The following is a 13,328-nucleotide window of genomic DNA, read 5'->3' on the forward strand; positions in this document are numbered from 1 at the left end:
GGATATCTGGAATACGCGTTCCTCAAAAAGAGAAGATATTTTGCCATTGGGCAATAGTTCACAGAAATCAGCTGCAATTGTCTCCTTTCACTTGGTGCTCTGCAATTCAGATATTTGAATTGTTCTGAGAGCTTTCTCCACACCCCTTGAAATTACTGAAGAAAATGATAGTGATTAATCTCTCTTCTGCCAGTTTTCCAATGAATGAAGAACATAATTTCCCTTTAACACTTCTTCAGTGTGCACTGCAGATTTACAAATTCAGTATAGGCTGTAATTTGGGTTTATTTCAGACAAATTTTTAAAACATATATGCTTATTTATCAATCTTTAAATGTTTTAGCCTTCCCCATAACCTCTATCTCACAAGCCAAGATTACAATTTTTGTGGTGTCTTCCAAGATTGGCAAGGACCAGCAGTTTCCAATGTTTCTCCAGTGTCTTAAGTGTCTTAAGCTCAGTCCCTTGCTCTCTCCCTTTTAGGGACTAACATTTTGATTAACGTCACACAGGTGTGCTCTGGAAACACTTGGCCCTCCCGTGACTTTCTTTCACCAATGTTGTAAAAGATTTGTCTGGTACTTTTCGTTCCTGGTCCTGACAAAATAAACTACATTAATCATTAATATACATACATTATACATATTTTTTGTTTATACGTAATTACTACCTAGATATAATAGGAACAAAAGTCCCAGACATTCAAGTGACAAGGAAAGCAAGGGGTCCAACTGTGGTTTTTATAGATGCCAAGAGCCAGCTTTGGCTGTTTGCACAGAACAGGGTCTACACGCACCTGGAGTGGCTAGAATGCAACTATTTATAGTGCTTACCGTTCTCTGCTTGTTTGTTTTAATGTAGAGGGCCTGAACTTGACCACATTCCATTCTTTCTTTTATGTTACTGATGGGCTTTTTTTCAGTATTCTTGTCTCAATTTTGCATTTCAGTAAGTATCAATTGTTGGTTTTCTCTGTTATTTCCAGTATTTCACTTATTTTGTTCCACTTTTCCCTGCTTCTTTTACAATCCTTCTCCAGATCTTTTGTGTCCAAGCCTGTTAAGTATATAGACAGCTATGACAGTATAGCACTAACAAGAATATTACGTGTAAATAAATGTTTCCCAGAAATAACTGTATTTCTTTTGGCTGTTTTGTGGCATGACAAATCTAGTTCTACTTGTACCACCTAAAGTGAAGGTTTACTATATCTGCTTTCACTGAAGCCAATATAAACCAGAAGTAAATTAGAACCGTTAGCCACACTAATGAAATTGGCAACACTTGCTGACAGTAGCAACGGGAAAGTGCAATATACAGTGATGCATGTGCCCCAGCTCCTTTACAGATCAAGATGTGACTCACAAATTCTGGAGTCACCACACTGGCAGCAATATAGCCTGGTCAAGGGAAGAAAGAAACTCCTCACCCAAGGAGAGATTACACTGCACGTTAAGATTTAGTTTTGAGGCAGGGTTTTACAAATTGGTTTATTATTTTTCCTCAGTTCCTGCGGGAAGACTGTCTGGCTGCAAGATAAAGAAAAGAATAATAAGAAAATTTGACTTAATTAACCAGAACTACCAGGAAAGTTCCTGTCAATCTCCAGACTCTGGGTTTTCATCCCTATTTAAGAAGTCAAGAAGACTCTGCTCAGAGGTTCAGCTACCAGCTCTAAATGATTACCCCAGAAACAGGGAGCATTTGAAATAAATGGAACAGCTGTCTGTATCGCCTCAGCTATAAAAGAGACTGTATTTCAATAAAGAGACACAAATAATGAAGTATTTTCTTGGGCTGTGGTAGGAGGCAATTGGGAGCTTTTCCCTTTCAGCCTGCTGGTTCTCCCTGGAGCTTAGACACCACCTGTTCCAAGGAGCTTCTGGGGCCGAATGGCTGGAAGGTGGATTTCCTTCTGAAACAAAACCAAAAGGCATAGAGGATGCCAGCACTTCAGAGTAAGGGAAGGCCCGTTAGTGTTGTTGCTTCCATTGTCTGGGGGGGTTGCTTCAAATAGAAGGGTGATTTCAGCCAAATATTATGTGCTTGCTTAGGGCTTGTGATTTTTTTGACGATTTGTCCTCATGCTTGCATTTTTTGTATCTATTTTAAAAAAGGTCAGTGGAATAGTTTTTTCTTCTAACAGACAAGGAGTAAGGAACAAACCTGAAAAGGGGGTTTCCCCTGACTTATTTACACTGAGCTGTTTTGAGTTATCTGACTCATGTGACAATGCCTAGGCCAGTGCAAACACCTGTTTCCTGGGACAGAAATATTGCCATGTAGTAGTTAGTTTTGCAGACTGATGCAGAGATGCATTTTGTCATTATTTTAAATGAAATGCAACCTTCATGTTTATAAGCAGAAATGTTTGGGTTATTTCTGAGCTGGGAGAAAGGATTAGAGAAGAACCTTTCTACCACCTTTCTTCACTTCCAGCTTTCTGCTGGGACAGAGCCAGCACAATACAGCATAGCCTCTGCTGTAAATATTACAAGTGACAAGCCGTGACCCACGTCTGCTCCCATCCTCACCGAGTAAGGTGGAACCTAGGGTACAATTGACATCCAGAGATGCACCTCTGGGAGACAGAGTGACTCCAAAGACGTTCATGGCTATGTGGTTTATGCAGTTCATTATGAATTTTCAAGGGAGAAATTTCACATTCTGGATGAGGAAGAAGAGATGGCTATATTGTTTTAACAAAAATAACTTTTGTTTTTCCGTTAGAAAAAAATAAATCTCTTTCAAAACATGCAAGACTGTTTCATTAAAAAATAAAACTCATTTTTAAAGCATATTAAAAGTGTTAACACAGTGCCTGCTGCCAGAAGAGCCCCACTGCAGCGCTGTTGAAGGAAGGAGGACAGCTTCGTTATTTATGAGCGTCTGCACTCTCTCAGCCTTTCATGAAACCCTAATTTTATCTGGCAGCTCTTAAGAATCTCTGAGAAACTGGGTCCTTTGTTACCACTGCATCCATCTAACTTCTGGACCTAAAAAGACATGGACAATTTTTCATAAATAAAGAAGCCCAAACTTTCTGACATTAATGTCACATTACTGTTTTAGGCCCTAAACCTTCAAGCTTCTCTCCCTGGGCAAGCACCAACAAGCGCCCCTTTTTGCTCAACTTCCAGCTCTAGCTTTTACAATAATTTTGCTGAGAACACGATCAGGCCTCAGTCATCTGTTTTCACTGGGGGAAAAACAAGACAAAACAAAACAAACAAAACCCCTTTATTACTCTTTGACAGGAGTAGAGTTAAGCCCAAGGGGGTTATTTTTCTCCCATTAACTTTTTCTAACCTCATTCCTCCCTCATTTTCTTTCTCAGATTTACTCCCAAACAGTTCATGCATATGTGTGCATGTGCCTGTGTTTCTATCTGTGTGTGTATGTGTGTGTACGTGCACATTTATCCTTGTAATGAAAAGGAATCTATCTGTTCAGATAATTTGCTGTTGTTTGCAACATGATACAGCTAGTCCTTTTGACTTCAGCATGAATAAACAGCCTGATCCCGTAAAATAGGCCTTTTCTCTCCCGAGAGCTTGTTCCAAGATTGCGGAACCCAGGCTAGCAAAGAACATCTGCAACAGTTAGTGGAAACCCTATGAATTCTTGTGAATAAATAGATTGGAAACTAAGTTGGAAATTTCTCAGTGAGATATAAATTCTAAAAAATGAAATCCAGTTGAAGTACCCAGTTTCCCTGGGAGAATACAAGTCTAGCCAACCCATGCCTAAATACATGTGGTAGTGATCACTGTATGCTGTTTCCAGTTTATCATCAAAAACAATCATAGCAAAATTATTGTCATTTGAATTTAGCTTCTAATAAAGAAATGTTACACTTTTTATCATAAGTTTGATTGCAAACCTCCTTTATAATAAAGATGTTAGAAAAAGATGAAACAATGCATTTTTTAAAACTTCCTCTGTAATTTTTCCCTATTGCCAGATATAACCAGAATCCTAGATGAACTTTAAGTGTATCGGTAAAAGCCACCAATGACTAGCAATACAGATCAGATAGATTTAAGGGCTGTAATTCAAGTTTTACATCAGTCTGCTTTTCAGAATATTGATGTTGGTAACTCTTTGCAGATCAGACTCAGTGAAAAACGTATTTTCAAAGGCTGAGATCTCTTAACTATTTAGACTTTCACTTTTATACTCTCTCTTTCCTTAGATGTGCCTTCTTCATTTCAGTTGCATGCTCACTCTCCCAGTTATTAAGTTAACACAGTCCCCTAGAGACTGTCTTCAATTTTTTTGATGCTTACCACTGGCAGAGTGTTATAAAGCAAAACATTTGGGTTATATAGATTATAAGCTAATAGATAGAAGTTACCAGCTTCGTGGGAAATACTTCACTCATAAAAAAAGGCAATATTGTTTGACTTGATTTAGTATAGCTTTGGTACGTAGAATAAATCATTTGCAGCTGGCTTACCCATGCACATGCTCTGGGGGTGAGGAACACATGCATGTTATCAATTCATTATTTGTGCTGCAGTTCGTTACCACTTACGTGCTGGACAGCGACATCACTGTCTACCCTGCATCTGAGGGTATAACATTAATGGCGATAGATATCAAGCTGTTGGGAAGAAAGCAAAAGCTAGACTGTGGTCGGATTAACATTTGATTGCCTAAACAGTACAGCTTTGAAAGCATGGGAAAATTTGCCTAGTGAGCAAGCTGGATTTTTTTAAAAAACATAAAGCCTGCCAAGCTCCCAAACCTAAGGGGAAAAAAAGAGCTTGTGGAGAACTTTAATTAAAGTAAATGGAGAAATCTCCCCTCCTTCTTCTGACAAGAACTTAAACTCTATGTTCATACTGGCTTTTTTTCTGTACTCAAAAAAAGGTTAAGCAAGACATTTTCATAAGTGTTTTCTAGTCTTCCAGTCCTTGTTTCCCCTTTTTTGCCTATTACGGTGAAGAGGAGAAAGCCTGTCCAAGTGAATACTTGCCCAAATTGTTCCACAGGACCTAGTGTTTCTCATAAATATGCACATGTACCAAGTGTTTACTCAGTTTAGTCTACTTTGGAGGCAATATGAAGTTTGCTCCCACTCTTTGCTCTATGGATACAGACTACTGAAGTGACTGTACTAAGGATGCCCTCTACTGAGAAAAAAAGGATAGAAGTCTAAATATGAGAGCTACAGAGAATCTTCACTAGCTACTACAAGTAGTAAAAGACTGATTGTTTTCAGGAGTAGAGAACATTGAGCTTTATTTCATTTTTCAATTTGAGAACAGTTCTGATGAGGGTGTGGACAGACTTGGCCACACAGTTACAGGTTATAGCTACACTAGTAAATTAAACTGGGCCAGGGAATGTTCGTGAACAATTTGTCTTGACCATCTGCACTGTTCAAATGCTAGAAGAGTCTCCACACAATTTTGGCTGACATCAATTAGCAGCTTCCCAAACAATTTCTGGGCAGGAGTTTGCAGCTGGCACAGGCCAATGTCCATCCTGAGTAGGATGGAGTTGCCTACCTTGTTTTAGGTGGCCAAGGCAGTTTCATACTATAGATACAAAATGCTCTATACTAGCTGGAATCATGTCAGAAAATGATCCTAGGCAGATTTAACTTATCAGTATAGATGTAGCCTCAGAGAACAGAGATACAGGGAGCCCTATAAGATCATCTGCTTCTTGCAGTGGGGTAGATGATGCATGACAAATGCTTACTGCTCCTGACAGATGTTTGTCCATCCAGTTCTCAAAAAACCTCCAAGGACAGAGATCCCATAATCCCCATTGGCTGCTCATTTAATTGATAACTATACTTGTTTTTCTTCAAATCTAACCTAAATACACCCTACAGCAATGTTAGGCAGCTATTATTTTCCTAACCCAGAGGACTAATGAAAGAATCTGTTTCTTTCCTCTTTGCAGCTACCATTTAATTATTTGGGATGACAATATGTGGTCTCAGTGTCATCGTCTTATGATTAAAAATACTCACTTATTTGAAAGTTTCTTGTGGTTCATGGTTTGCAGCTCTCTAATATCATATACATATATGAGGTATTTAAATCAACCTATTGACAAGTAATAGAGCATAAGAAAATTCAGTCAGTAAACTGACTCCCCCTTTATTGTCAATGTATGTCAATGTAAAGACATACACAGCTCCTGAGGTTGAGTCATCTCATCCAAAAACAGCTAACAGAGGTATGATGAGTATGTTCTGAAGATACCTGTTTCTTTCCACTGGTGACAGAATTAGCCTAGGTTTACTTACTCCTACTGAAATGTTTTACAGAGAAGTGCTGGAGAAGGAAGGGTGGTCTATTATGAGTGTTTGTGAACAATTGCTAAAAAGTCTATCAGCAAATCCTGAATGCTTGAAAACAGCAACACCTGTGACATGTTCCTGTAATAGCTACCACAGGCCCAAACAGAGCCACGTAGCTTCCTGACAATATAAATAATTTTGTTCTTGCTCATATTCTTTCATGATCAATAGTTGTAGTGCAGTCAGCTAGCACATGGGCTGCAGACATTTATGGGAAAGCAGTAAATGCTCGGCATGCTGGGTGAGTGGATCTGATGACCACAATATTTGTGTTCAGAGGAGTCTCCTGAGGGGAGAAACAAATATTCTGTCTGAACGTGGTCTACATGGTCTTCTTACTACTATGCACAGGGTGACATACATAGTGTAAGACACTACAAACCATTTATGAATGCATCCTCAAAAGTGACAGGCTTTATTGAGCCCATTCTTAGAGAAGTATCCAAAATATATCCTCTGAAGTTTTATCATCCTCTTAGCTATAAATAAATGACAGATATAACCAGTCTTGGCCATTGTAAGAGCTCTCTTCCTGGAGCGTGAATATTTTCTACAGTAATAAGGAAAACATTTTGAATGGAAAGCAAAGCATTTGGGTTTTTGCCAGAAGCAATGCAATACTGGGAAAATTATTTTTCAAATTATGTTACCCACATGCATTATTTACCAGGTTTTCTACACCCTATCAAAAGGAAGGCCTGTTTTATTCCCAATTTCTGTGTCAAAAGAAGTGGCCTACTCCCTCCTTTAATGTGGGAGGAGGGAGCCTACCAGCGTTTTTTCACTAACACAATCTGGGCACTCTCCTGAGTCCCCTCCCTTTTTCAAGGGTCTTTGAGGTTTTTCCATGTCTTTTGATCCCAGAAAAGATGGAGCCAGACAGGCAAATGCTTCCCATCACTCGATGGCCTAGCCATTGTTATCTGAACTCCTTTGAAGCTGGGAACCTGAAGCTCTTATCGGTGCCATTGTCTCACCTTTCCTGTTGAGTTCTGCAGCCTTTCCTTTTACATTTCCTTTGACTTCGCTGAGCATTCAGACAGGCACCAGTAGGAGAGAAAGCAGAACCACACAGAGCCCCTGAAATATTGCACAGACAGTTTTCCAGCATCGCCACAGAGACAATTTCAGGGCATGGAGGAGCAGTGAGTTTTTTACATGCTTCAAGAGTGTCTGCCCAAAATATCACATGAAAGTGTTTTCTTGGTGACTACGATAAATCACACAGGGTGCATGTTGGATGGCATTCCCTGATTTCACCCTCTTTTGAATGGAATGTGCATCTGGAAGCTGCAACACAATGGTGTGAGACTGCAAGTCCCCAGAGGCGGAGGCGTTCTCCCATTAGGGTCTCTGGTGACAAGGGGTCCTTAGAAAAAGTTCAGGCATTTGGAAAAGCTGTATGTATAAAAACTGAAATGAAATCCAATGCTGTGTTCTGACTTCCACAGCGTGGATTTTTCTGTATTGACATTCTGGCCAGGTGACGTAGAAATCTTTAGAGTTGCTTGAATAGTTGGTTACCTGGTGAGGCAGCAAAAATCAGGATTTAAGTAGATATTTTGCACAGATTAGTCTCAAATTACTTCATGAAGTGCCTAAGTTAGGAGATCAGTGTCCCTTGCATTCCCCTATAGTCAACAGAGAGAGAGAGACATGTATGGTCTCCAAAATACTGTCTCAAAAACACCTCTCTCTAAAGTACTGTTTTGTTGTAATGGTAATAAAAAAAAAAATACAGGTAGGACACTATTTGCAGACAGAGGTAATACCTGTTATTAAATCAACTGATGTGGGCGGAAGAATTATACAAGCCTTTAGGTATAGAAACCTTTCTTCAGGTTGGAAAGAGAAGCAACAAAAGCTTTGACATCTGGAATTGGAATTGAATAGCATACCCTTTGTTAACAATTTTGGTATGCAAGGGAGGGAGTTACCAAAATGAATTGTACTGAAGAGGAAGGCATCCTTAAGAAAATCCTGTATCAAGTAAGAGAAGGAGTGGTTGTAGTTGCTGGATTTTTTTTATTTTCTCTCAGTAGCTTTCAATTTTGTCTCAATGGCTTCACATAATAATTTTTAAAAAGGGCTTCTTGCTATTCTTTTGTAGTACTAGTATTTTCCTAGTGAAAGCTTCAATCTCAGCTTTTTCTGTTAAGGTCTGGAACATACACAGAGAAATAATAGTCATCTCAGAAAAGAACTGTATGAATTTTCATATTTTTGTTCAGTAGAATAACAAAAAAAGAACAGAGAATGGGAAAGTGAGAATAGTTCCAAAAGAACCAAATAATCAAATTAAAACAATAATCAAATTAAACCAAGGTTTTGAAAGATTTTTGGATCCATATAAAATACTTCAGTTCCCAGTGAAAGTTATTATTTAATTTGTAGTTTAGATGATAATTTCACATCCACTTTTTAACTTTTTTATCTTTTTCTTGGTGTTTGTTTAATTTCGGTCACCACTTTAAATGAAAATTTTGTGTCAAAAGAAAAAGTAAAGAAGTTTAATTCTAAATATGTCAGAAAATCCATAGGCAGTCCCCTGGGAAGCTGATAGACTTATACCACAGTTTAACATGATAACTCGTATTGTGTGATTCTTTATCTTCTTTTCAGTTTGTCTGCTTTAATCTCTCATGTCAACATTCTTTTGCCATCTCTGTGAGCTAGAAATGGACTTTTACTCTATGTTTCTAGAAAACCTTGCCTTAAAAAATCCTGTTGTATGTGTAGGCCTCTTTGAAATTATAGCCATGCATATAACTTGTTAGAAGTCTTTCAATGGAACTTTTTTGGATGAAGGCAGGTGATTAATCAAAAGTGTAATATTTCTCAGAAATTATATGAGGCTGACAAAGTTGTGAAGAAACACACAAGGGTTTCAGAATCTGCTGATTCTGAACGTTTCCATCCAAAAGCTGACTGTTCCTGTCCTTTTGCTTGCCTTGCTGATAGGCTACCAAGTTGATTGCTGGGCACCTGAGCCTGAAGGCTGCCGGCCCTTCATCAGCTCATATAGTAGATAAATAAACAACACTGTAAAATATATTATTCCCAGAGACTGATACTTATGCCTAGTGCCACATGGTACAAATGCTGCAAGTAGCATATAACCACGCTGCTAGGCTTTAGCCTCTCTGGAGAAGACCACATCCACTTGTCATATGTCACTAAGTCACTTCTGAGCCCCCTGAGTTTGCCTATGTCCCTAAAACACAATATGCTAAATACACGCTGACCAGAAAATCCCTGGCACTTAAGAGAAAAGCTAGGACTGCAATGGAGCACTTTATTTTGCAAAACTGTCCAAATGCCAGTAGGACATTCATTACTTAGACAAGGAAGATGGCAACACAAGCACTACCTTAAATGACCTTTCTTAAGTGGAGTATTTGCTTATGTCACGGCAGAACGTCAGTAGATCATGAAAACAAGTGGAATATCATTAATTTTAAGCTGGACAGATGCACAGGCTAATAAAAAGTCAGAGAAAACAACACTAACACTGTAAGAAAAGTCCAAACTGAAGAAATAAAACAGATAAAACTCAGGCATCTTTCAAAGCTGGGTTTATACCCATAAGGGGAATTTATACAGTGGATGTGAATAACACATTTGAAAAGCAACATCATTCATTACATTGTGAGAGGAAGCTCCCACCTGTTCAGTGTTAAAAATAAAGTAAAATCCCAATAGCATATGATCAAACCTGAGGTTTTAGACTAGGCATTGTGAAGTTCTCTTTGTGCAGAATCAGAGGAAGATTAATTTCTCTACAAATCGGACAGTAAATAAAGACAAAAAAAAGAGCCACTGTAGGGAGAAAAGATAGACATATTCACTTTTATAGACACAGAATTATCAATAAATGTAGAAAATATGGTCTCTGCAAAGTAAATTTTTGAGACGTATCATTAACATCAAATATTTTCGTGCCCTTGGAGACCTAATAGCATGTTTGTCTGTATTAAATATTGTCTTTTGGAAAAATAAGCCACCATCTGGCTTGTATATGGTAACAAGTTTTTTTCAGTGAAAATAAAGGAAAACTTTTGATGGTAAGAGGACTACTAAGGTCTATGTAAACAGCATGTTTTCCCTAAGGAAAGATAATCAGTGAATCTGAGCAGTTTTGGAAGGAGACCGAGATATTCCATTAAACAAAACTAACATTTCATAATAAAAAAATAGAAATTCCGTCAAATAAGAATAACATTTTGGTGAAAGAAAATGGACTGCAGTAAGGTCAGGACCATCACGGCCTGCTTGACTGAACAGAGAAGGAACAGATACAAGAGTGTGCCCATTACAATGCAAAACTGGGAATGAGATAAAACAAAAAAGATTATTGAAAAGGAACAAAATTTAGTGCAGGAGCCTCAATCCTTACTTGTCCACAGATGCCTCCACAGTGAGTGATTAGTATAGTTCTCAGGACAGGCAAAAGTGCAAATCAGTGGTTTGTGCATGTCCTACCAAAAACTAAGCACTCAAAAAGACAAATTTGTTTATGGTCTTACATTATAAAAATGTACATGACTACCTTATAAGGCCACAGATAGCTGAAACTGCCATGGAAGTCAAAACAGACCCATAAAAAAATCCCCAAGAATACAGACAGGAATATTTTTTTTTTTCAGTTATGCATATATGATTTAGAAGTTGAGTACCTTAAAAATGTTAATGGCACAATATAGGTTACTGAACAAAACTGCACTAGAACAGATTTTGCAGTCAGAGCATATACCTATCAATCAGATAATGAGAAAACCAGAAGAAAATCTTTTCCTAACCTCCAGTAAAAACAGAGGCAGCCCCGTCGAAAGTGGGGTTTTTACATGATGAATTCGAGGGTGTGTGGCGCATGCCCTGGGATGTGGTTGTTTCTTTGTGTACAAAACCAGGTGGAATAACATGGGACGTCTGCAGAGAGCAGAGGGTGCCAGACATTGTACAGCCTTTATCGGTAACAACTTTCAGAAACAAGCTCTGGAGTGACCTATCACCCAAACTACATGAGAGGATTGACTTTGGTAGAACTAGCAGTGGATGTTGTTCACCTGTCCCCCTGCAGCCCAGGGAGGTCCACGGTGGAGCAGATGGGTGCCCAAAGGAGGCTGTGACCCCATAGGCATCCCGCACTAGAGCAGGCTCCTGGCAGGGCCTGTGGCCCCATGGAGAGAGGAGCCCACGGAGCAGGTTTTCTGGCAGGACTTGTGACCCTACGGGGGACCCACGCTGGGGCAGTCTGTGCCTGAAGGACTGCAGCCCAGGGAAGGGACCCACGCTGGAGCAGTTCGTGAAGAACTGCAGTCCGTGGGAAGGACCCACATTGGAGAAGTTTGGGAAGGACTGTCTCCCATGGGAGGGACCTCACTCTGGAGCAAAGGAAGAGTGCAGAGTCCTCCCCCTGAGGAAGAAGGAGCGGCAGAGACAAGGTATGACAGACTGACCCCAACCCCCATTCCCCGTCCCTCTGCAATGCTCGGGGAGAGGAGATAGAGAATTCGGGAGTAAAGTTGAGCCTGGGAAGAAGGGGGTAGAAGGGGGGGAAGGTGTTTTAAGATTTAGTTTTTATTTCTCATTACCTAGAGATTCGATTGGTAATAAATTAAACTGATTTCTCTGAGTTGAGTCTGTTTTGCTGTTACAGTAACTGGTGAGTGATCTCCCCCAGTCCTTATACCGACTCATGAGCCTTCTGTTATATTTTCTCCCCCCCTGTCCAGCTGAGGAGGGGAGTGATCGAGCGGCTTTGGTGGGCACCTGGCATCCAGCCAGGGTCAACCCACCACATTACCTCAACTTCAGTAAGGCTTTTACACTGTCTCCCATGACATTCTCATGCTTGACCTGGTGTCAATACTGGGGCCAATAGTGTTCAATCTCTTCATTAATGACCTGTTACTGGGACAGAGTGCACACTCAGAGAGTTCACAGATATAAAAAAAAAATAAATGGGGTGAGTAACTGACACACCAGATGGGTATGCTGCCATTCAGAGGGATCTTGACAGGCTGAAGAACTGCTCAGAAAATAATCTCATGAAGTTCAATAAAGGGAAATGCAAGAGTCCTACATCTGGAGAGGAATAACACCAGGCAACAGTACACACTGAAGACCAACTGGCTGGAAAGCAGCTTTACTGAGAACACCAGGGTCCTCATGGACATCAAATTGACCATGAGCCAGCAATGTGTTCTTTCAGCAAAGGAGACAGACATCTTCCTGGGCTGCATTAGAAAGAGCGTTGCCAGAGGGTCAAGGGAGGTAATCCTTCCTCCCTGCTCAGCACTGGTAAGGTTGCATCTGCAGCACTGTGTCCAGTTCTGGGCTCCCCCGTACAAGAAAGGTATGGACATGCTTGAGTTAGTTCAGCAAAGGGCCATGAAGATGATTAAGGGATAGAAGCATCTTTCATATAAATACTGTCTGAGAGATCTGGGAATGTTCAGTCTGGGGAAGAGTCTTCAGTCTGGGGAAGAGAAAGTTCAGGGCGGGGAGGGGGGTGGGGGATCTTATCAATGTGATAAAAAAATACATTGATATATTGATGAAGAAGAGGCAGCCAGAGTCTTCTCAGTAGTGGCCAGTGATAGGACAACTGGCAATGCGCACAGCTTAAAACACCTGAAATTCCATCTGAAAGCAAGAAATTTTTTTTTTTACTCTGAAACTGGTCAAGCACTAGAACAGATGGTTCAGAGAGGTTGTGGAGTTTCCTTGGAGGTATTCAAAACCTGACTGGAAATTGTCCTGGACATCCTGCTTTAGGTGACCCTACCTGAGCAGGTGGGGGGCATCTAGATGATCTCAAGAGCTCCCTTCCAACCTAAAACAGTCTGTGATTCTGTGGCACTTTGAAATGATGCAAAACCAGACAGGGAGTGAGCAAGCAGTTAAATAAACTGTGTGGACAATCAGGGGTTCAATAGAGGCTTCAGTGCTTGAGCTAGACTTCTTCTGCTTAGCAATGTAGGTGAACCCATTTTACAAATAG

This window comes from Accipiter gentilis, chromosome 13 (assembly GCF_929443795.1).
Source record: "Accipiter gentilis chromosome 13, bAccGen1.1, whole genome shotgun sequence".
In the NCBI taxonomy this organism is placed as follows: Eukaryota; Metazoa; Chordata; class Aves; order Accipitriformes; family Accipitridae; genus Astur; species Astur gentilis.